General features: G+C 38.3%; 1 protein-coding gene across 2 annotated transcripts in view; it reads left to right on the top strand.

Moving 5' to 3' along the window:
- The first annotated feature begins 3,603 nt into the window (after nt 1-3,603).
- TLR6 (toll like receptor 6) overlaps nt 3,604-22,279 on the top strand; it is a 30,283-nt gene continuing 11,607 nt past the window's right edge. For both annotated transcript variants that reach the window (XR_001887619.1, XM_017883779.1), the window contains exon 1: nt 3,604-3,678. The gene's annotated coding sequence lies outside the window, so the exon portion shown is untranslated. The remainder of the gene's footprint in view (nt 3,679-22,279) is intronic.

The following is a 22,279-nucleotide window of genomic DNA, read 5'->3' as shown; positions in this document are numbered from 1 at the left end:
GTTGCAGATACCTTCTCCCAGTCTGTGGCTTTTTTTTTTTTTTTTTTTTTTTTAATTCAGCAGAGAAGTTTAGGTTTATTACCAATACTTACTATATAAATTATCAATTTTCTTTGTGTGTGTGTGGGGACGGAGTCTCATTCTGTTGCCCAGGCTGGAGTGCAGTGGCGTGATCTCAGCTTGCTGCAACCTCCCCCTCCTGGGTTCAAGTGATTCTCATGCCTCAGGCTCCTGAGTAGCTGGAACTACAGGCGCCAGCCACCACATCCAGCTAATTTTTGTATTTTTAGTAGAGACAGGGTTTCACCGTGTTGACCAGGCTGGTTTTGAACTCTTGACCTCAGGTGATCTGCCTGCCTCGGTCTGCCAAAGTGCTGAGATTACAGGTGTGAGCCACTGCACCCAGCCAAAATTATCAGTCTTATCTCTGTCATATGTGTATCTTATGATATTGATAACTGTCACATAACTTACTTTAAAGCTGTTGGTAGACACTAATATTTATTTATTAATTATCTGGAGAAAGGCAAAGAACATTTTTTAAAAGTAAAATCATCAAAATAATGTTTTGCCTGTGTCTGTATTGGGACAGTATATTTGGTGGCCTTAGATTATATTTATAATACTTATCCCAGTGTGACACTATTTTTTAAAAAATTAAGATATATATACATATATATAGTGAAGAATCCAAACAGGACAAAAAGCATAAAATGGTGAAGAGGCCAGGTGGGGTGGCTCAAGCCTGTAATTTCAGCACTTTAGGAGGCTGAGGTGGGTGGATTGTTTGAGTCCAGGAATTCCAGACCAGCCTGAGCAACATGGCAAAACCCTGTCTCTGCAAAAAAATATAAAAATTAGCCGTGCATGGTGGTGGATGCCTGTGGTCTCAGATCCTTGGGAGACTGAGGTGGGAAGATTACCTGAGCAGAGAAAGTCAAGGCTGCAATGAGCTGTGATCATACCACTCTATTCCACCCTAGGCAACAGAGCAAGACCCTGTCTCAAAAAAAAAAAAAAAAAGCCATTAATCTATTTCTCTTAGTTCTTCTGCTCAAAGGTGAACATCTCTTATGTATCCTTTGAGAGAAAAAGATTCATATGCCTCTATCAACATATGTATGTAGACCCTTGTATTAAGTTTCTTGTGGCTACCATGACAAATCACCACAGACTGTGTGGCTTAAAACAACAAAAATTTATTCTCTCAGCGTTCTGGAGGCCAGAAGTTCAAAATCAAGGTGTTCATAGGGTGATGCTCTCTCTGGCCTCTGGCAGCTCCAGGCATCCCTTGCCTTGCGACTGCAACACCGCAGTCTCTGCCTCTGTTTGCAAATGCTCCGCTTCTCTGTGTCTCTCTTCTCTGTGTGTCTTATGAAGACACAGGGTGTCTTATAAGGCAGTGTGCATGGTGTGATGCTGAAGTGCATAGGCACTGGGGCCAAACTGCTTGGGTTCGAACCCCAGTCCCACCACTGACCAGCAGTGCAAGCTGGAACCATTACCCAGCTGCTCCTGCCCGGGTGCTAAGTGGAGATGATGTAACAGTACTTATCTCACAGCACCTTAATACGTTCATACTTGGAAAGTAGTCACAGCAATGCCTGGCAAGAAGATAACCTGTGTAAATGTATAATAGGCTAGATTTTGTATAATTGATGTCATACTCTTCTTACAGTTCTGCACCTTGATTTTCTTTCTTTCTTTTTTTTTCTTTTGAGCCAGAGTCTCACTCTTTTGCCCAGGCTGGAGTGCAGTGAGGCAATCTTGGCTCACTGCAACCTGCGCCTTCTGGGTTCCAGTGATTCTTCTGCCTCATCTTCCTGAGTAGCTGGGAGTACAGGTACCTGCCACTACACCCAGCTAATTTTTGTGATTTTAGTAGAGATGGGGTTTCGCCATGTTGGCCAAGCCAGTCTCGAACTCCTGGCCTCTGGCAATCTACTCACCTCAGCCTCCCAAAGTGCTGAGATTACAGGCATGAGCCACTGTGCCCAGCCTGCACCTTGATTTTCTTCACTTCATAGTATATCCTGAAATCTTTACCCCTCAGCGTACAAAAAACCGTATGATTTACACCAGACTCCTTACTATTATGACTTCTCTTCTATGTCAGCCACTATTCCAGCCACTTTAAATTCAGCATCTTTCCTAAAAGTACTCCCATTTTGTGGATGAATAAATGGAGGTTAAGGAACTTGTCCCAAGCCTCACAGTAAGTGGCCAAGTGGGGAGTTCGGCCCAGTACTGTCTGTTTCTTTGTTTGCTTAACTGTCATTGCTGTCTTCGCTATTACTTGATTTTTGTGTTTTTGTCATCCCCTTGCAGACGTTTCTGAGTTATGACAGCCTCGACAAGAATGGTCTCCTTGTTCCTGAACGTTGGTGTTGTGATGCAGTCTCCTAATGAGACATGTCAATGTGCCCAGATCTGCAGTGATGGTTGTGTGTTTTCTTAAGACGTTAGTCCACGGTTACTTGAAATTCCCTCAAAGCCACAGCCAGCCCTTTCCTTTGGCTTGTTTCACAAATCTGGTTTCCCAGGGTCACAGATACCTGCTGCTTTCTGGCTGTCTCCTTTTGTCAGTGGAGCAGAGATCCATCCACTTCCTACTGAGCCTCCCCAGAGACTTCCTGTTATGTTTGATGAGTAAGGATGAATCGTAAGAAGTCAGCCTTTCTCTTCCTCCTGAAAGCAGAAGTGATTCTTACCGAGATGTCCAACTTTGTCATTAGCCGAATTGTAAGGTCTTACCTTGTTGTCTTTTTTTTTTTTTAAATAAAGATGAGATCGTGCCACACAGTGAGATAAATTATGGAATGATTGTTTTACTCATGCCTTCTGTTCTTTTCAGAACTCAGTTAAGTGAGAAGTATGGGGAAAAGGGTTTACAGTCCACCGGAAGTCTCTGCTTAACCAGAGACTTCTGGTAATCAGCCTTTGTTGATGTCATTCTGAAATTCTTCTAAATGGTCTTTAGAAAATTGCTTTTTAAATGAGTCCTGTAGGATTTCAGTGTTATTTATTATTCCTAAATTAAAATCTAAACCATTTAATAACACCAAATGTTGATCAGAATGTGGGTATGAGTCCTTCTAGATATGGCTAAATATGTCATCATAAATGTGTATCAACCAGTAAATGGTCCTTAGAAGTTGATTTTTAAAAGCCCCAAATTGTGGAACTATACTTATTTTATTTTATAATATCTCATCCAGCTAAAATAATGCTCAAAATCACTTGGTAAGGGAAACTGCAATTGTTCTTGAAATGTTAAATATGGTGATAATAGAAAACTGGCTGTTTAAAATAACTTTCCACTCGGGTGACAAATGTAATATCCAGGCTGCAAACTCTTACAGAGAAATATTACCTTAGAAAAATATTTTTCTTCACATTGAAATGTTTGTAAGTTGCTTCCTCACACGAATTAGAAAATTTGATCACTGGTTTAGTCTGTAGCCCAGAAAAGGCTGCTAACTCACATACCTTCTGACCTTTCAAAGGGAAATATATACGTAGGAGTAATTCCAGTATGCGCCAATAGATGGCACCAACCTGTTTCTAAGGTATTGCTTTACTCAATTTTAAACTAAGAGCTTGTGTTTGTCAAGCATTTGCAATTGTATTTCTGTTCATTTGCAAGTTATTTTCTCTTCTTCTGAAAAAGAGAACCTGGTAAGTAAAAGACTTATGTGACTTTTTCACATTATGGCACAAGTAAGCAAGTTTGCTAACCATTCATTATATAGGAAATAGGTCGTTTCCTTAAAATTTTTGCAAAATGATTTGAAGTGTTTTTTTCGTAAATGTTGCAGATGTCCTTTGAATTTCACAAGCAGGATAAAGAGCAGTGTCTTTACAGCTGTCTTAAAAAGATGGAAAACAACTAGCGCTTGCGGTGATAAGGAAAAAAATAATGTTATTTCTTTCTTCTGCTTTGACCTAGTGAATTTTCTCTTTTCATCTTTCTCTAGTTTATTGTTTTCAGTAACATTTAACAGTAATTTATATATACCACTGATATGGCACCTATGTATTATATGCTTTTACAGCAGAAGTGTGTTTGATCTCCCTTGTCGTTTGGTACTGTAATAGTTTGCTAGTCTGTGTCTGTCCCTGATTCATAAGCTTTTTGAAAGCAGGAATTATGTCAGTCCGATTCATATTTATATCCCTGGTGCCTAGTGCGTAGCATGGCACTGGCAGAAAAATAGACTCTGAATAAACATTTATTAAATGGAGGAAGTGACCGGGACCAAGCCCTTCACAACCTTGAATCTGGCACAGTCTAGCAATTGCCTTCCTCCAAGTCCCTCCACCTTCAGTTTGACAAATGAAACAATGTTTTTCTTGCCTATTTGTTGACTTGATTATGTGATCTTTCCTCCTCTTATCTCACTTAATTTTTTTTTTTTCTGGTGTCTTCTTCCTTGTAGTTTTAATTTTCACAGGTCTTGTCTACCCTTTTTTTCTGAAATATAGCTTATTTCATCTATTTCCTCACCCTTCTTATTTGATGCATTTAAAAAATCAAGAGCATTTACCTGTTTATTTATTTTTACTTTCTTTAAAAAAAACTGTGAACTCTCTAATCTTCCACTCTCATCTTCCCGTTTTTCCCTCCTTTTTTCCCAATAAATATAAAAGTTACTATCTTGTTCGTTTAGTGTATACCCTAGGAACTGCCTCAGGGTATGAATGCCTCTGGAGGAGTATTGCGTTTTTGTGGCAGGATACTATAGGGACAGCTGACCAGCTTTCCCATCCGGTGGCTGATTTTCAGTCTCGTGAACCCAGACACCATGGGTCTGGTTGCCAGGGACCTGTAGGGTGGGTCCTCATCTACGAATGTCAGTTGTCTACTATTATCTGAAAGTTCTCCATCTTTATATTTTAATATTGCAAATAAAACAAGCATGTTTCTTTAAATATAAAACATTTTTACACAACTATAAAGACAACTCTTAAATTGTCTTATGATAACTTTTTTGGTTTATAAAGTGTGTTCAAAATGAGACATTTTAGGGATATCTGAAAGTATAAGAAAGAAAATTAAATTCATCTATAATTCAGAGATTCAGAGAACCATTATTATTAGTATTTGGTATATTTCATCACATTTTTTGTCCTCTAGCTTTTATGTATATGTCAGGTTTTAATCATATTTTCCAAAATTAGAGTCCTACTACACACATTTTTTTTTATTTTTTTATTTTTTGAGACAGAGTCTCACTCTGTCACCCAGGCTGGAGTGCGGTGGCGCGATCTCAGCTCACTGCAAGCTCTGCCTCCCGGGTTTACGCCATTCTCCTGCCTCAGCCTCCCGAGTAGCTGGGACTACAGGCGCCTGCCACCACGTCCAGCTAATTGTTTTTTGTATTTTTTAGTAGAGACGGGATTTCACCGTGTTAGCCAGGATGATCTCAATCTCCTGACCTCGTGTCCACCCGCCTCAGTCTCCCAAATGCTGGGATTATAAGCGTGAGCCACCATGCCTGGCCATAATTTTCTATTACTGTATTCATTTAACATTATCATTTTTTCAAAGTACAGTATTTGAGGCTGCATGTTATTTAATTATATATAACTGATTTAACCATTTTCTACATTAGACATTTTGATTTTTTCAGTATTTCATTATGTCATGAGTATCCTTATAGTCATATCTTTTGTGTGTTATTTTTGACTATTTCTTTAGAAAATTCCTTGTAGTGGAATTGCTAAAATAAAGGGAGGTATATTTTTAAGAAATTTATATAAATTACCAAATTGCCCTTTAGAAAGGTTGTACTAATTTTTCATTCCTGCCTAAGTGGTGAATGAGGGTTCTTATTTTAGTTCCCACCTACCAACCCAGATATTGTATTTTTAAATTTTCCCTATTTGATAGGTGAAAAAAACATCTTGCCTTTTAAAAAATCTTTTAAGAAACAAGAATCCTTCTTTGACCCCTTTATCTTTTATGCTTAAATGTCTTATAGTAAAATAACAGGCATTCTGGTAACCTATTTCTAAATGCTTTATTGTCTATCTCTAAAAAAATTACATTTTCCTAAAATAGCCAAATAACATTATAAAAAATTAAAATTTATTTCTTAATAGCATCTAATAGCTGGTCCATCATAGAACCTACCCCTCCTCTTGTTACTGAATATGTTTTGTAGCAAGTCTGTCTTAACTGAGATCTAATTCAAGATCATGAGTTTCATCTAGATGTTATGTGCTTTTTTGATTTAATATGCAGTTTTATTTTTTGTGAGATTGGACGTTATTCATATTATTGGCAATTGATTTTTGGCAAATTATTCAGTAAATAGTACAGTAAACTTATTTTTGAATGTTAAAAGTTTGAAAATATAGATAAAATTAAGAGGAAAATAAAATTCCATTATAATCTTACTGTGCAAAGATAATCACTGTTCGTATCTTGATATGTATCTTATTAATTTTTTACTTGCATAGGTACATATTTACTTTGGTACTTTTAAATAAACTGCTTTTGTTACATATAGTGAAAATATTTTCATGCAATTTGATTTTTATTATTTGTAAAGGGTACATAGTACTATTTAATTATACAGAGATACTAAAATTCATTTGACAACCTGCTATTTTTGGATAATTGAGGGATTTTTTTTCAAAATATAATTTATTTTTGCCAGGAGGAGTGGCTTGTACCTGTAACTCCAGCTCTGTGGGAGGCTGAGGTGAGAGGATGGCATAAGCCCAGGATCTTAAGCTATGATTGTGCCACTGCACTCCAGCCTGGGCAGTGGCACAAAACCCTATCTCTTAAAAAGAAAGTATTTAAGAAAATAGTAATGATAATAATTTATTTTGTGCCGGGCACTTTATTGTATTCTTTTATTGGTGCTAACATTTTTTTCAATGACTTCTCTTTGGTTTTCCACATTGACAGTCTTATAATCTAAAAATAATAATGATTTTCTTTCTTCATTTCAGTATTTCTTCCTGTCATTTTTTTCCTTTATTACAGGGTTAAAACTTCCGGAAAGAACAATGTGTGCACTCTTGATGTTGACTTTAACAGGAAGGCCTTGGGGTGGGATATTGATTAAAGTTAGATATTTGAGGTATTCTTTATCAGGTTTTCAAAGTATCTTTTAAATGTCTAAAGTTGTATTTTAATCAAAGATGAGAACTGAATTTTATCAAGTGAATTTTCACCTTTATAGAGATGCTCACCTATTTTTGTTGTTTGACCTACTCATGTGAATTATTGTTACAGACTTGTTAATGATAGACCATTTCTACAATCCCAGAAACATCCTAATTACTCATTGTGTTATTTCTTCAGGACACAGCTAGATTGATTGGGGTTTCTTCATTCTGAGCTCTATCCCTTCCCCACAAATGACTGAAATTTATCCCTTTCATGTGTATTTTCTCATAATTACTCTTAATTTTATAATATATATACTTACAAATATTTTTCTAACAACATCAGGAGTTAATTGGAATCTATAGCTTCCTTTCAATCAGACAAGTATCTTACATGGTTTTAGTGCACTCTCTCCCTTCCTACCCCACCTTCAGCCAACTCCCTTCTTATCATTGGCAGTTTTTAGCTTGAGATTTTCATGAAGATTTTTGTCATCAATGCTTTTGGTACTTAGCACTCAATTTTACTACTTTTCTTTGCTAAATAATCCTTCTTGTATTTTATTATTTTGGAGTCAATTTCTTTTTAAACTCTCCATCCTCTGTGAATTCAGATATGGATCTGTCTTCCATGTCTTTTAGCATTTTAGTATGTTTTCTATCTCTTTAGCCTCCTGTGCTGAGGTTTGGAAAAATTCTCCTTGGTCTTCTCTATCATTAATTTTCTCATTAGAGGTGCTATTTGCAACTCAACTCATTCAATGAGTTTTTCGTTTCAATAGTTGTCTTTGGTTTCCATGGTTCTTACTCTGTTTTTGAAAGAATCTTGCCTCTTTCTGAGGATATCTATTATAAATGCCTATTCTGCTCTTTTATTTCTGTTTTGTTGGATATTAACTTCTTTCATATCTTGAGTTTGGCTCCTTTCTATTATGGTGTTTGCTTTCTGCAGTATCATGCTTCTTGATTGTGCAACTGTATTTAGGGCTTCTTGCGAAAGTGCTTGTTGATCTATTTTCATAGCCTGCTTGTTGGGATGCTGGATCAAACCAGTCTCTACTAATTTTCTCTCTCTCTCTCTCTCTCTCTCTCCCTCCTGAGACGTCTCGCTCTGTGGCCCAGCCTGGAGTACAGTGGCACAATCTCAGCTCACTGCAACCTCCACCTCCCGGGTTCAAGTGATTTTCCTGCCTCAGCCTCCTGAGTAGCTGGGACTACAGGCATCCACCACCACGCCGGGCTAATTTTTGTATTTTTGGTGGAGACAGGGTTTCACCATGTTGGCCGGGCTGGTCTTGAACTCCTGACCTAAGGTGATCCATCCACCTCGGCCTTCCAAAGTGCTGGGATTACAGAGGTGAGCCACCATGCCCGGCCCCCGTCTCTAGTAATTTTCCACTGTTGCTGTAACAAATTACCACAAACTTTGTGTCTTAAAACAATATACATTTATTATCTTACCGTTCTGTAGGATAGGAGTATGACACAGGTCTTTTTGGGCTAAAATCAAGGGACTGGCAAGGCTGCATTCTTTCTGGAGGCTCTAGGAGAGAATCCAGGTACTTGCCTTTTCAAACTTCTAGAGGCTGCTGACATTTCTTGACTCATGGTCCCCTTCCTTTATCTTCAGGGCCAGCAAGGTTGGGCTAAGTTCTTCTCATATCACATCACCCTGGCATCCTCTCTGCCTTCCTCTTCCACTTTTAAGGATGCTGGTGATTACACTGGGGCCACCCAAATAATTCAGGATAATCTTCCTATTTTAAGATCAGCTGATTAGCAACTATAATTTCATCCGCAACATTAATTTTCCTTTGCCATGTGATATACCATATTCACCCATCTGAGGATTAGAAGTAGACATCTTTGGGAGGCCAATATTCTATCATAGGTGAGTCCCTTTCCGGATTTCAGAGACTTCTTGGTTTCAGTCCCCTAAGGGTCCCCTTGCCTTTTAGTGTTTTATGGATCTATCTATTGATCCATTGATATAGATAAAACTTTAATAGATAGATATAGATATAACTTAATATTTTAAAAAATATTTGGTCATTTCAGGAATTAAAAGGCAAGAAGAGGAAGCTGGAACATACACAGACCACCTTTTTGACTATCTTAATTTGTAATGTTTGTATTTGAAAATGTCATTTTGTCACCCAGGCTGGAGTGCAGTGGCACAATCTTGGTTCACTGCAACCTCCACCTCCTGGGTTCAAGCGATTCTCCTGTCTCAGCCTCCCAAGTAACTGGGACTACAGGTGTGCACCACCACACCTGGCTAATTTTTGTTTGTTTGTTTGTTTAGTAGAGACAGGTTTCACCTTGTTGGCAAGGCTAGTCTCGAACTCCTCACCTCAGGAGATCCACCCACCTCAGCCTCCCAAAGTGCTGGGATTACAGGTCTGAGCCACCACGCCAGGCCTCTTAGAACATTTTAAAATGTGATTTTTAAAGTTTATTTTATAGTCAGAAATATGACTTTTATAATTTATGTTTTGGGATACTTAAGATATATGTATTTGACCTAAAAAACCATTGATTTTAGTAAATGCTCCATGAACTCTAGAGACTTAGACATATGATATTCTCTTTTTGTAGGGTACAATTTATGTCTCTATTAAATCCTTTATTAATTATCTCATTCAAATTTCCATATATGTTTATTTTTTGCTACTTGATCTAACAGTGACCCAGAGAAATACGCTAAATACTTTTGCTCACAATGTCTCCTTGTGTTTTGTAACATTTTTTACTTTCTAAATTTTGATGCAATATTACTTGCTGCATAAGTGTTCTTATCTGTTACATCTTCATTGTGAGCTATTTGTTTTGACCATATAACCAGTATAAAGTAGTAGCTGCTTCTATCATTGCCCAGGTCTCTAGTACTTTGACCAATATATACTTTGTATATATTGTGTATACAAACTGCAATTCCTGATGAACATCGCTGCCAGTATTCTAGTTGCTGTCCATATCTGTAAGTATTGTTGTCTGAGTTACACATCTAAGAATGCAGTGTGCTCCCTAAAATGGTTCCCTGCCCCATGTCCAGCTCTTACCTGGTAGTGTCCATCACTAAGTGTAAAGTCTGGAGAGAATGGAGTGTGGCAGTCCATAGAAGGAAAACTCAGCATGCTGATCCACTTATATCAGTACCATTGGGGTAAAAGGGACACTGCCTAATTACTCATTAAGTACTAGTTGGAATTCATCCTCAGTGTTTGAATCAGACAGAGAGAGGACAAATTTCTTCCTGCCTTTCTTCAGGGAGTCTATTTTCCTGAGACAAAGCTTGAGTGTGGCAGGTTTGCCCTAACACAGCTCCAGTTACATTTTTGTGAGTGAAGATGCTCCTGGATCCTGCCATTACATTTCTGTGCTTCCTTTTTTTCAGTGGCAAAGTGGATTTTCAAATGTACGTGTATCTCTGTGGGTGTTCTGATGTGCGGTTGGGAGAAATTATATGGATCAGTGAAGAGCTTTTAACCATATGCCATTCTGTAACAAAAGTTCCCCAACTCAGTTTTCACTCTTCCAAAGAATGGTTGGTTGAAACTCTACTCATCTCTTGCCTGTTTTACTATTTCCAATATATCCTCTGATGATGAAAAGTGGATCCTTTGTAAATAAAGGATTCATCTCTTGCATGTTTTATTATTTCCAATATATCCCCTGATGGTGAAAAGTGGATCCTTTGTAAATAAAGGACTCATCTCTTGCCTGTTTTGCTGTTTCCAGTATATCCCCTGATGGTGAAAAGTGGATCCTTTGTAAATAAAGAACTCATCTCTTGAGTGCTTTGCTAGTTCCAGTATATCCCCTGGTGGTGAAAAATGGGTCCTTTGTAAATAAAACTGAGCAGTAAGTGGTGCTCGTTTTGGTAATCTGCTCTCAATTATTTCTGCAACACAGAGCCCTACTTTAAAAATGTTGGTGACTGCTTTTGTCCCCCAGAAGCTCACAGGCACTTTCCTATGTAGAACAGGGCCTGAAAAGGTTCTGAGCCAGTCTGGCAGTTCCAATCCTTTGTTTCAATCATGAACATGGGGTGTGTGGGCTCATGCACCTGCCTCCATGCCTCAGCCAGGTAATCTTTTCTTGTTCGCTCAGCATCATTGTCACAAACATCAACGTCTATAATCTGTTGTAACGCAATGAGGCTTTCCAGGCCCTGAGAAAGTAGTTATCTCTTCCATACAGCAGCTTTAGCCTAACAAACTTTTTCATTTTGTCAGTGTGTTACCTGTTGGAACTTGGTGTTTTCAGATTATCATGTGCTGAATACTGTCTCTCTAAATTTGTGGCTTGCAGTCTAATCTAGGTTGGAAAAATACCCACTGTAATAGGAATTATGTCAACAATGAGATTCTATAACTAAAACACTCCTGGGATTAAAAAGAGCACAGTATATGTGCCATTGCTATGGCCTGAATGTTTGTGTCTCTCCGAAATTCATATGCTGAAGCCTAATTACCAACGTGATGGTATTAGGTGTGTGGGCCTCTGGAAGGTGATTAGTTCATGAGGACAGGCGGCCAGGATGCCCCTGTGGGAGCTGGGTGGCCATGGAGACTTGTCTGGCCTTGTGTGCTGGCACACAGAGGTATGCTGGCTTTTGCCCTCCATGGGGGCTCACAGATGCTTTTCTGTGCAGATCAGAGCCTAAGGGGAATAGACTCCTAAGCATATATATGAGTTTCTGAGACTGGCTCCTTGCTTTCCCTTTTAAATAATTCTAGTCCTACCCCTTTTTCCCAGTCACAAACATGGGATCTGTGGGCTTGTGTGCCTGCTACCAGCCCCCAGCAAGGCACAAATGCCCAGTTTGGCCTGGGTTAATTGCATTTTCTCACTGGCTCCATGAATGGTGATATTATTTCTGCCAGGCCACTTATAGCTAGTTTTGGTCAGGTCCAATTCATGAAGGTAGAGGAAATAGGTAGTTCCCCTTAAGATATAAATGTAGCCTCATTCCAGTCCTCATCTGCCCTCCCAAAAGGATTGATCCCTCTTGTCCTCCACAGGGCTTTGACCATCACGTTGCAGGCAGATCCACCTCCCAGCCAGCCCTCAATGTCCTGCCAACCACCTTCCTCCCCTTCCTTTTCTTTTGATGTCACCTTGGCCAAATTGGGTTGGGGATCAGAAAGTTGGGTTTGGGTCAGAATCCTGAAAGACACAATCCCAAGTGCCATAATCCTGAATGCTGAAATCCTGGAATATCAAAATCCTGAAAATATAATTCTGAAAAAAAAAATTTAAACATTCTTTAAAAGACATTCATTTACATTTTTGAAAGGAGATTTATTTGAGAAACATATGAAAACATTACAGTATTTTATAAGTCACTTTACACAATAAAATAGATAATAGTGACATACATATTTTTGCAAGCATGAACACTGAGATATGCTAAGGGCAGTTGCATGCATAAACACTCATGAACAGATGAACCGTGCTCACAAATTAATGGCTTATTTAACTGCTGCTGCCATCCACACTGTCAAACCATGATGGGCAACCTAAGTCCTTTGATGTGATTGATCAAAAACTGTGACGGGTCACCACCACATATACAGTTGCCCAGAGAGCTGAGAGCTTGAGAAATTTTATCTTTCATGAATGCAGATGGACAAAAAGGACTTCTCTTCATTTTTTGAAAAAGTCTCCGTTTTTTATTTTTTTTCTCTCTCTCTGTCCTTTTAATCTCTGCTCACTGCAACCACCTCTGCCACCTGGGCCCAAGCCATCTTCTACTTCTTTCACCTAACAAAATGGATTTAAGGATCATCCTCCCTCCCTCCCTTCCTCCCTTCCTTCCTTCCTTCCTTCCCTCCTTCCTTCCTTCCTTCCTTTCTTCCTTCCTTTCTCTGTTTCTTTCTCTCTTTTTCTTTCTTCCTCTCTCTTTAACTTTCTTTCTCTCTCTCCTTCTCTCTCTCCCTCTCTCTCTCCTTTCTTTCCTTCCTTCCCTCCTCTTTCTTTCTTCCTTCCCTCTCCTTCCTTCCTCCCTTCCTTCCTCCCTCCTTTCCTTCTCTTTTTCTCTTTCTTCTTTCCTTCCCCACAAAATAATTATACATATTTATGGGGTAGCTATAATATTTTGACACATGCATACAGTGTGTCAAATCAGGGTATTTAGGATATCCACCATCTCAAACATTTATAATTTTGTATGTGAGTGGGGGAACATTTCAGATCTTCTCTTCTAGCCGTTTTGAAATATACAATAAATTATTGTTAGCTATAGTCACCCTACTGTGTTACTGAACACTAGAACTTGTTCTTTTTATCTAACTGTATGTTTTTATTCTTTAACCAACCTCTCTTCATTCCCCAACTCACCTCTTAGTCTCTGGTAACTATTGTTCTACTCTCTACCTTGCTGAGATGAGTATTTTAGCTCCCACAGATGAATGAGAACACATAATATTTGTCTTTCTGTGCCTGGCTTATGTTGCTAACATAATGACCTCCAGGTCCATCCATATTGCTGTAGATGACAGGATTTAATTATTTTTAGTGACTGAATGCTATTCCATTGTGTATATATATCACATTTTCTTTATCCATTCATCTGTTGATGGACACTTAGGTTGATTCCATATTTTGGCTATTGTGGATAGTGCTGCAATCGGCATGGAGGTGCAGGTATCCCTTTGCTACACTGATTTCTGTTCTTTTAGATAAACATCCAGAAGTGGGGTTGCTGGATTGTATGTTAGTTCTATTCTTAGGTTTTTGAGACACCTCCATACTGTTCTCCATAATGGCTGTACTAATTTACATTCCCACCAACAGTGTATAAGAGTTCCCTTTTCTCTGCACTCTCACCAGCATTTGCTATTTATCATCTTTTTGATGGTAGCCATTTAAACTAGAATGAGATGGTATCTCATTGCGGTTTTGATTTGCACTTTCCTGATGATTCATGGTAAGCATTTTTTTCGTATACCGGTTGGCCATTTGTGTATCTTCTTTTGAGAAATGTCGATTCAAATCCTTTGCCTTCTTTTTCATAGGATTATTATTATTATTGCTGTTGAGTTGTTTGAGTTCTTTGTATATTGTGGTTATTAGTCTTTATTGGATGAATAGTTTGCAAATATTTTTGCCCATTTAACCCTGTTATCTCTTCACCCTGTTGATTGTTTCCTGTGCTGTGTAGAAGTTTTTAGTTTAATATAGTCCCATTTGTCTATTTATGTTTTCATTGCCTGTACTTTTGAAATCTTAGCCATAAAATCTTTACCTAGACCAATGTCCTGAAGCATTTGTTCTGCTTTCTCTTAGTAGTTTTATACTTTCAAGTCTTACTTTTAAGTCTTTAATCCATTTTGAATTGATTTTTGTATATGGTGAGAGATAGGGGTCTAGTTTCATTCTTAGACATATGACTGAATATGAAGAGTGGCCTTTCCCCAGTGTATGTTGTTGGCACTTTTGTTGAAAATTGGTTGACTGTAAATATGTGGATTAATTTCTGGGTTCTATATTCTGTTCTGTTGGTCTATGTATCTGTTTTTGTACCAATACCATGCTACTTTTGCTTTGTAGTATCTTTTGAAGTCAAGTAGTATGATCTCCTCAGTTTTGTCCTTTTTCTTCAGTATTGATTTGGCTATTTGGGGTGTTTTCTCGTTCCATATGAATTTTGATATTTTTTATATTTCTGTAAATAATATCATTGGTATTTTGATAGGGATTGCACTGGATCTGTAGATTGCTTTGAGTAGTGTGGTCATTTTAACAATATTAATTCTTCCAATCTATGAACATGGGATGTCTTTCCATTTTTTGTGTTCTCAATTTCTGTCATCAGTATTTTGTAGTCTTTTTGTAGGGGCCTTTTGCCCTCTTGATTAAGTTTATTCCTAGGTATTGTAATTGTAACTATGCAAATAGGATTACTTTCTTGATTTCTTTTCTGTTTTTTTTTTTTTTTTTTTTTTTTTTTTGAAACCGAGTCTCACTCTGTCACCCAATGTGGAGTGCAGTGGCACAATCTCAGCTCACTGCAACATCTGCCTCCCGGGTTCAAGTGATTCTCATGCCTCAGCCTCCTGAGTAGCTGGGATTCCAGGTGTCCGCCAACACGCCTGGGTAATTTTTTGTATTTTTAGTAGAGATAAGGTTTCACCATGCTGGCCAGGCTGGTCTTGAACTCCTGACCTCAGGTGATCTGCCCGCCTCAGCCTCCCAAAGTTCTGGGATTACAGATGTGAGTCATGACACAAAACTCTTGTCTGGTTTTGGTATCAGGAAAATGCTGGCTTTGTAGAATGAGTTAGGAGGAATACCTTCATCTTCAATTTTTTTGAATAGTTTGAGAAAACTTTGTATTAATTATTTGTTAAAAGTTTTGCATAATTCAGCAGTAAAGCCATCCAGTCCTGAGATTTTCTTTGTTGGGAAATGTTTTATTACTGATTCAAACTTACTACTTATTATTGGTCTGTTCATTTTTTTCTGTGTCTTCTAGGCTCAAACTTGGTAGATTGTATGTATCCAGAAATTTACACATTTCCTGTAGAGTTTCCAATTCGTTAACATATGGGTGTTCATAATAGTCTCTAACAATCTTTTGTATTTCTGTGGTATCAGCTGTAATGTCTCCTTTTTCATTTCTGATTTTATTTATTTTGGTCTTCTTTCTTTTCTTGTCTTGGTTAGTCTAAGGTTTATTGGACATTGGTTTATTAAGGTTAGCTAAAGTTTTATTGATTTTATCTTTTAAAAAAATAATTTTTTTGTTTTATTGATCTTTTCTATTTTTAAATATCTCTTTTGTTTAGTTCTCTGAGCTTTAGTATTTATTTCCTTCTACTAATATTAGGAAGTGTTTGTTCTTGCTTTTCTATTTGTTCTTGCTTCCTTGAGGTTCATTGTTAGGTTGTTTATTTCAAATCCTTCTACTTTTTTTAATGGAGGCATTTATTGCTATGAATTTCCATCTTAGCACTGTTTTTGCTGTATCTCCCAGGTTTTGGTGTGCTGTGTTTGCATTTTAATTTTTTTCAAGAAATTTTTTTACCTCCTATTTAATTTCTTCATTCACCCAATGGTTGTTCAGGAGCATGCTGCTTAATTTCCATGTATTTATACAGTTTCCAAAGTTCATCTTGTTATTGATTTGTAGTTTTATTCCATTGTGATCTGAGAAAATACTTGATATGATTTGATTTTTAAAACTTTGTTGAAACTTGTTTTGTGTCCTAAGATATGGTCTATTCTGGACAATGTTCCATGCACTGATGAGAAGAATGTGTACTCTACAGCTATCAGATGAAATGTTCTGTAAGTATCAGTTAGGTCCATTTGGTCTAAAGTGCAGTTTAAATCCAATATTTCTTTGCTGATATTCTGTCTAAATGATGTGTTCAGTGCTGAGAGTGGGATGTTGAGGTTCCCAACTATTATTGTATTGGAGTCTATCTCTCTCTTTTGATCTAATAATATTTGCTTTATATATCTGGGTGTTCCTGTGTGGGACACGTATATACTTAGAATTGTTATATCCTTTTGCTGAATTGATCCCTTTAACATTATATAATGGCTTTTTTGTCTTTTTTAATAGTTTTATACTTAAAGTCTGTTTTATCTGATAAGTATAGCTATTCTTGCTTGCTTTTGGTTTCCATTGGCAGAGAATATCTTTTTCCTTTCCTTCAATTTCAGTCTATGTGTGTCTTTGAAGGTGAAGTGAGTGTCTTGTAGGCAGCATATAGTTGAATAAGTAAAAAAATCTATTCAGCTAGTTTATATCTTTTAAGTGAGGAAGTTAATCTTTTTACATTCAAGGTTATCACTGATAGGTAAGGACTTATTTCTGTCATTTGGCTCATTGTTTTCCGGTTGTTTTGTATTTCTTTTGTTCCTTTCTTCCTCTCATTGTTTATCATTGAACTTTGGTGGTTTTCTATAGTAGTAACTTCAACTCTTTTCTCTCTTTCGTTTATGTATTTGCTCTACTAGTGAGTTTTATACTTTTGTATGTTTTCATAGTGGTAGATATAATCTTTTCACTTCCAGATGTTCTACTCTCTTAGGCTTTTCTTGTAGGCCTTGTCTAGTGGTGATGAATTCCCTTAGTTGTCCCTTGTCTGGGAAAGAATATTTCTCCTTCATTATGGAAGGATAGCTTTGATGGGTATAGTCTTCTTGGCTGACAGTTTCTTCTTTCAGCACTTTGAATATATTGTCCCATTCTCTCCTGGCCTATAGTTTCTGCTGAAAAATCTGTTAGTCTGATGGGGAGTCTCTTATATATGACTTGACTTTTTTATTCCTTGCTGTTTTAGGATTCTCTTTTGTCTTCAACTTTTAAGAGTTTGACTGTGATCTTCCTCAGAGAGAACATTTTTGAATTAAATCTATTTGGGAATTTTTTGAGCTTCTTGTATCTGGATGTCTATACCTCTTGCAAGACCTGGGAAGTTTTTAGCTATTATTTCATTAATTAGGCTTTCTATCCCTTTGCTCATCTCTTCTCCTTCTGGAACTCCAAAAATGTGAATTTTGTTTGCTTAATGGTGTCCCATAGGCTTTCCTTATTCTTTTTTATTCCTTTTTTCTTTCTTTCTTTCTTTCTTTTTTTTTTTTTTGCCTCACTGGGTTGTTTCAAAAGATCTTTCAGTGTCAAAAATTCTTCTTTTGGCTCATCTAGTCTATTGTTTTCTTGAATATATATATATATATATACTATATATATTATATATATATTATAGTATTGTTTTTTTTTTTTTTTTTGAGATGGAGTTTTGCTCTTGTCACCCAGGCTGGAGCATAATGGCAACAATCTCAGCTCACGCATCTCCGTCTCCCCAGGTTTCAAGTGATTCTTGTGCCTCAGCCCCACAAGTAAGCTGGATTACGGTGCCGCCCACACGCCCAGCTATTTTTTTTTTTTTTTTTTTTTTTTTTAGTAGAGATAGGGTTTCACCATTTTGGCCAGGCTTGTCTCGAACTCCTGAACTCAGGTGATCCACCCACCTCGGCCTCCCAAAGTCCTGGGGTTACAGATGTGAGCCACTGCACCTGGCCTAGTCTATTGTTTGCACAAGCTCTTGATTATATTTTTTATTTCATTTATTGACTTCTGTAGTTCCAAAATTTCTATTTGGTTCTACTTTTAATATCTATTTCTTTGTTGAATTTCTGACTCAGATCACAAATTGTTTTTCTGATTTCTTTGTATTATTTATCTATGCTCTCTTGTAACTCACTGAGTTTCTTTAGTATCATTATTTTGAATTATTTTTCAGGCATTTTGTAGATTTTCTTTTTGTTGGGATCTGTTATTAGACAATGATTGTGTCCTTTGGAGGTTTCATGTTTCCTTGCACTTTTGTATCTCTTGTGTCCTTATGTTGATATCTATGCATCTAATGTAATAGCTGCTGCTTCCAATTTTATGGATTGACTTTCACAGGGAAAGACTTTTGCCTCTAGGTGTTTTTATAGTGTTAGTTGAGTATAGGGTGCTTTGGCTTTGATTCTGAGTGGGCACAGCAGTGTAGTTTCTGTATGATTTCTTCAGCTGTCATCAGTGTCGCTGGCATTTGGGTTCCTCAGTGGCTTAGGTTGCAGTCGTTAGCAGACGCCATGGCAAAGCTTTGCTGGGAATGGGGAAACCAGGCAGGCCTGTTCTCAGGCACCAGTGGTGGCAGCAGTTGCCTAGGCTTGCTGGTTCTCAGGCCCCAGTGTGATGTATGTGGGCCTGGTGGTGAGGGGTCCTTGAGCCTACAGGAGATTTAGTTGGATGCGTGCAGTGGCAGTAATGGACCAAGTGGGAGGGCAGGTTCTTGGGCCCCTGTACAATTTGCGTAGCATCAACTATGGCAGTAGCAAAAGTGGGCCAACCCTCTGGCCCCCAAGTGGTATGCACAGGCAGCAGCAGTGGCAGCAGCAAGCTGGGCAAGCCAGTCCCCAGGAACCCATGTGGCATTCGTGGATGAATGTTGGCCATGGCAGTGGCAGGCAGGCACTAGTAGCAGAGGGCGTGGTGAACCTGTCCTCAGGCCGCTTGGAGGCATGTGTAGATGTGTGGTAGTCCTGCTGCTAGAGAAGGTGGGGTTGCTGTAAGCGGTGGTGGCCCTGAGCAGGTAGCTCTTAGGCTCTGGGGAATGCACACGTTGACTCCCTTTGTCCCAGGGAGAGCCACTAGGTGCACTGTGCTTCCTGTTTCCTGGGATGTAGGGCATTGCATGGGCTAGAGTGCTGAGGACCTAGCTGCACTGCTGATCTTAGCTGGCATTACAATGCTGTAGCCCTCTAGGTGGATGTAGGAGAATATCAGTGGGGCTTCAGGGGTATGGAGAATCAGGGTTGTTGGGCCCCAGAACAGGATGTGTGTGGTGAGGGCTGGACTCTTAAAAGAGCCTTATGCTGAAGCTGTTTGGGTCTCAGGGTATGGGGTATGTGGAACCCAATGTGAAGTCTCATTGTGGAACAATGCCACTGCATAGGTTCCAGAGAGCCTCAGGGCATGTGAGGGCCAAGGAGCTAGCTCATGGCTAGGATTACAGGAGTCCATAGTGGAAATGTGGACCTCTGAAGATCTCTCAGTTATCCTTTCCCTGGAATGGGAAGTTCCTCCTGGTTCTGAGCTAGTCCCAGCTGGGCTGGCTGCTTCACTTCCCTCTTCTCCCATGCCTCAGAGGTGCACTGTCACTTCTCTGCTGAATTCCAGTGTTCTCTCTTAGATGCTCATTCAATGTGTGATTATCTGCTCACTGTTTTGGTCCTTCTTTGCAGAGGGGGTGAGTGCTAGGTGCCTCTATTCAACCATTTTAATGCTTCTCCAGCTCGTTTTTTTAATTGTTGAATAGTATTTTATTGTGTGAATGTACCAGTTTGTTAATCTTTTTACCTATTGAGGGATATCTTGTTGCTTCCAATGTTTGGCAGTTATGAATAATGCTTCTATAAACATCCACATGGAGTCTTTTATGTGGACATAAATTTTAGGTTCTCTTGGTTAAATACCCAGGAATGTAATTTGCTGGATCATATAAGACTATGTTTAGTTTTATAAGAAACTGCCCTCCATAGTGGCTGCACCATTTTGCATTCCCATCAACAGTGAAAGAGAGTTCTTGTTGCTCCACATCCTTACCAACATTTGATGTTGTTTTTGGATTTTACCCATTCTCATAAGTGTAGTGTAATTTCATTGCTGTATTTATCTGCAAAACCATGATGAAATATGATGTCGGATAGCTATTTATATGTGTATTTGCTCTTTATATATCTTCTTTGGTGAGGTATCTGTTTAGATTTTTGTGCCCATTTAAAAACTAGGTTGCTTGTTTTCTTATTGTGGAGCTTAAGAGTTCTTTGCATATTTTGGATACAAGTCCCTATCATATATGAGTTCTGCAAATATCCTCTCTCAATCTATGGTTTGTCTTTTTCACTCTCTTGTAGTGTCTTTTGCAAAGCAAAAATTTTAATTTTAATGAGGTCCAACTTAACAGTGTTTTCTTTCTTGGATTATGTTTTTGATGTAGTATCTAAAAAATCATCAACAAATCCAAAGTCACCTAGATTATTTTCTCCTGTGTTATCTTCTGGAAGTTTTATAGTTTTGCATTATACATTTAGGTCTATGGTTAATTTTGAGCTAATTTTTGTGAAAACTGTAAGGTCTGTGTCTAACTTCTTTCTCCTTCTCCTTCTTCTTCTCCTTCTTCTTCTTCTTCTTCTTCTTCTTCTTCTTCTTCTTCTTCTTCTTCTTCTTCTTCTTCTTCTTCTTCTTCCTTCCTCCTCCTCCTCCTCCTCCTCCTTCTTCTTCTTCTTCTTCTTCTTCTTCTTCTTCTTCTTCTTCTTCTTCTTCTTCTTCTTCTTCTTCTTCTTCTTCTTCTTTTTTGGCATGTGGAGGTCTAATTGTTCCAGCACCATTTGTTGAAAAGACTATCCATTCTCCACTGAGTTGCCTTTGCTCCTTTGTCAAACAGCAGTTGATTATTTTTGTGTGGGGCTATTTCTAAGCTCTGTATTCTGGCCATTTGATCTATTTGTCTATTCTTTCACCAAAACCACAGTGCCTTGATTGCTGTAGCTTTGTAGCAAGCCTCAGTGTTAGGTGGTATCAGTTATCTGACTTTGTTCTTTTAATTTCTTTTCCTGTGAATAAACAATACTTTCTTGTTTCTTTGCATGGCTATTTTTTTTAAACAAATAAATTAGAGATTCCTTTAAGGCCAAGTTGCACAATCAAAAAGACAACAATCTCTTTCCATTTGCTTTTTGCAAGGCTTGTGTTATTTCAGGGCAAAACCCAGAGCAAGTCCACTGGCAAATCTGGGGCCAGTGATTATTTTTTGATTTTATTTTTTAAAATCAGACATTTAAAACACTGTAATGAGGTAAACTCTAAAAATCAAATTCTGTCCCCCTTTCCCAGAAGCTATTTTTTTTTTTTTTTTTTTTTTTTTTTTTTTTTTTTACCAGGGTCTCATTCTGTCACCCAGGCTGGAGTGCAGGCTTATTGGAGCCTCGACTTCCCCAGGCCCAAACAGTCCTCCCACCTCAGCCTCCCAAGTAGCTGGGACTATAGGCATGTGCCACCATGCCCAGCTAATTTTTGTATTTTTTGTAGAGATGGAGTTTCACCATGTTGCGCAGGCTGGCTTTGAACTCCTGGACTCAAGCGATCCCCCTGCTTTGCCCTCCCCAAGTTCTGGGATTACAGGCTTGAGCCACTGTGGCTGGCCTCCCTTTCCCAGAGTGTGTTGCTGCTTTTTGTGGCTTCTAGTTGCTTTTTTATTGACTTTTCTAAATATTTTTTATAAAGACTATTCTTTATCATGTGTGGCTATTACATTTTCTGTCCAATTAGCTTAGTGGTCAGCCAGTGACGTGAGATTTCTTTAAACATCTGCAACTAAAACAAAAACAAAACAAAATACCAGGAGCAAAACAAAAACTCCCCTGATCTTTGCAGATTGGCTGTGTTGGATCACTTTCTCAATGCTTAGCCAGCTTATTCACAGCTCTGCCTTAGCCTTCACTTTCTGCATGCATGGAAGCTGAAGATGAGCCAGAGGTGAAGTTTAGGATTTTCTCAGGTCTCCTCTGAACATGTGTCCAGCCTTGGGCACGTGAGTGGACTTCTAGACTACTTGGTAAATACAGAGATTTCCAAAGCCTT

Source organism: Rhinopithecus bieti, unplaced genomic scaffold (assembly GCF_001698545.2).
Source record: "Rhinopithecus bieti isolate Rb0 unplaced genomic scaffold, ASM169854v2 scaffold_13349, whole genome shotgun sequence".
In the NCBI taxonomy this organism is placed as follows: Eukaryota; Metazoa; Chordata; class Mammalia; order Primates; family Cercopithecidae; genus Rhinopithecus; species Rhinopithecus bieti.
This window is presented reverse-complemented; position numbering and strand designations above follow the sequence as displayed.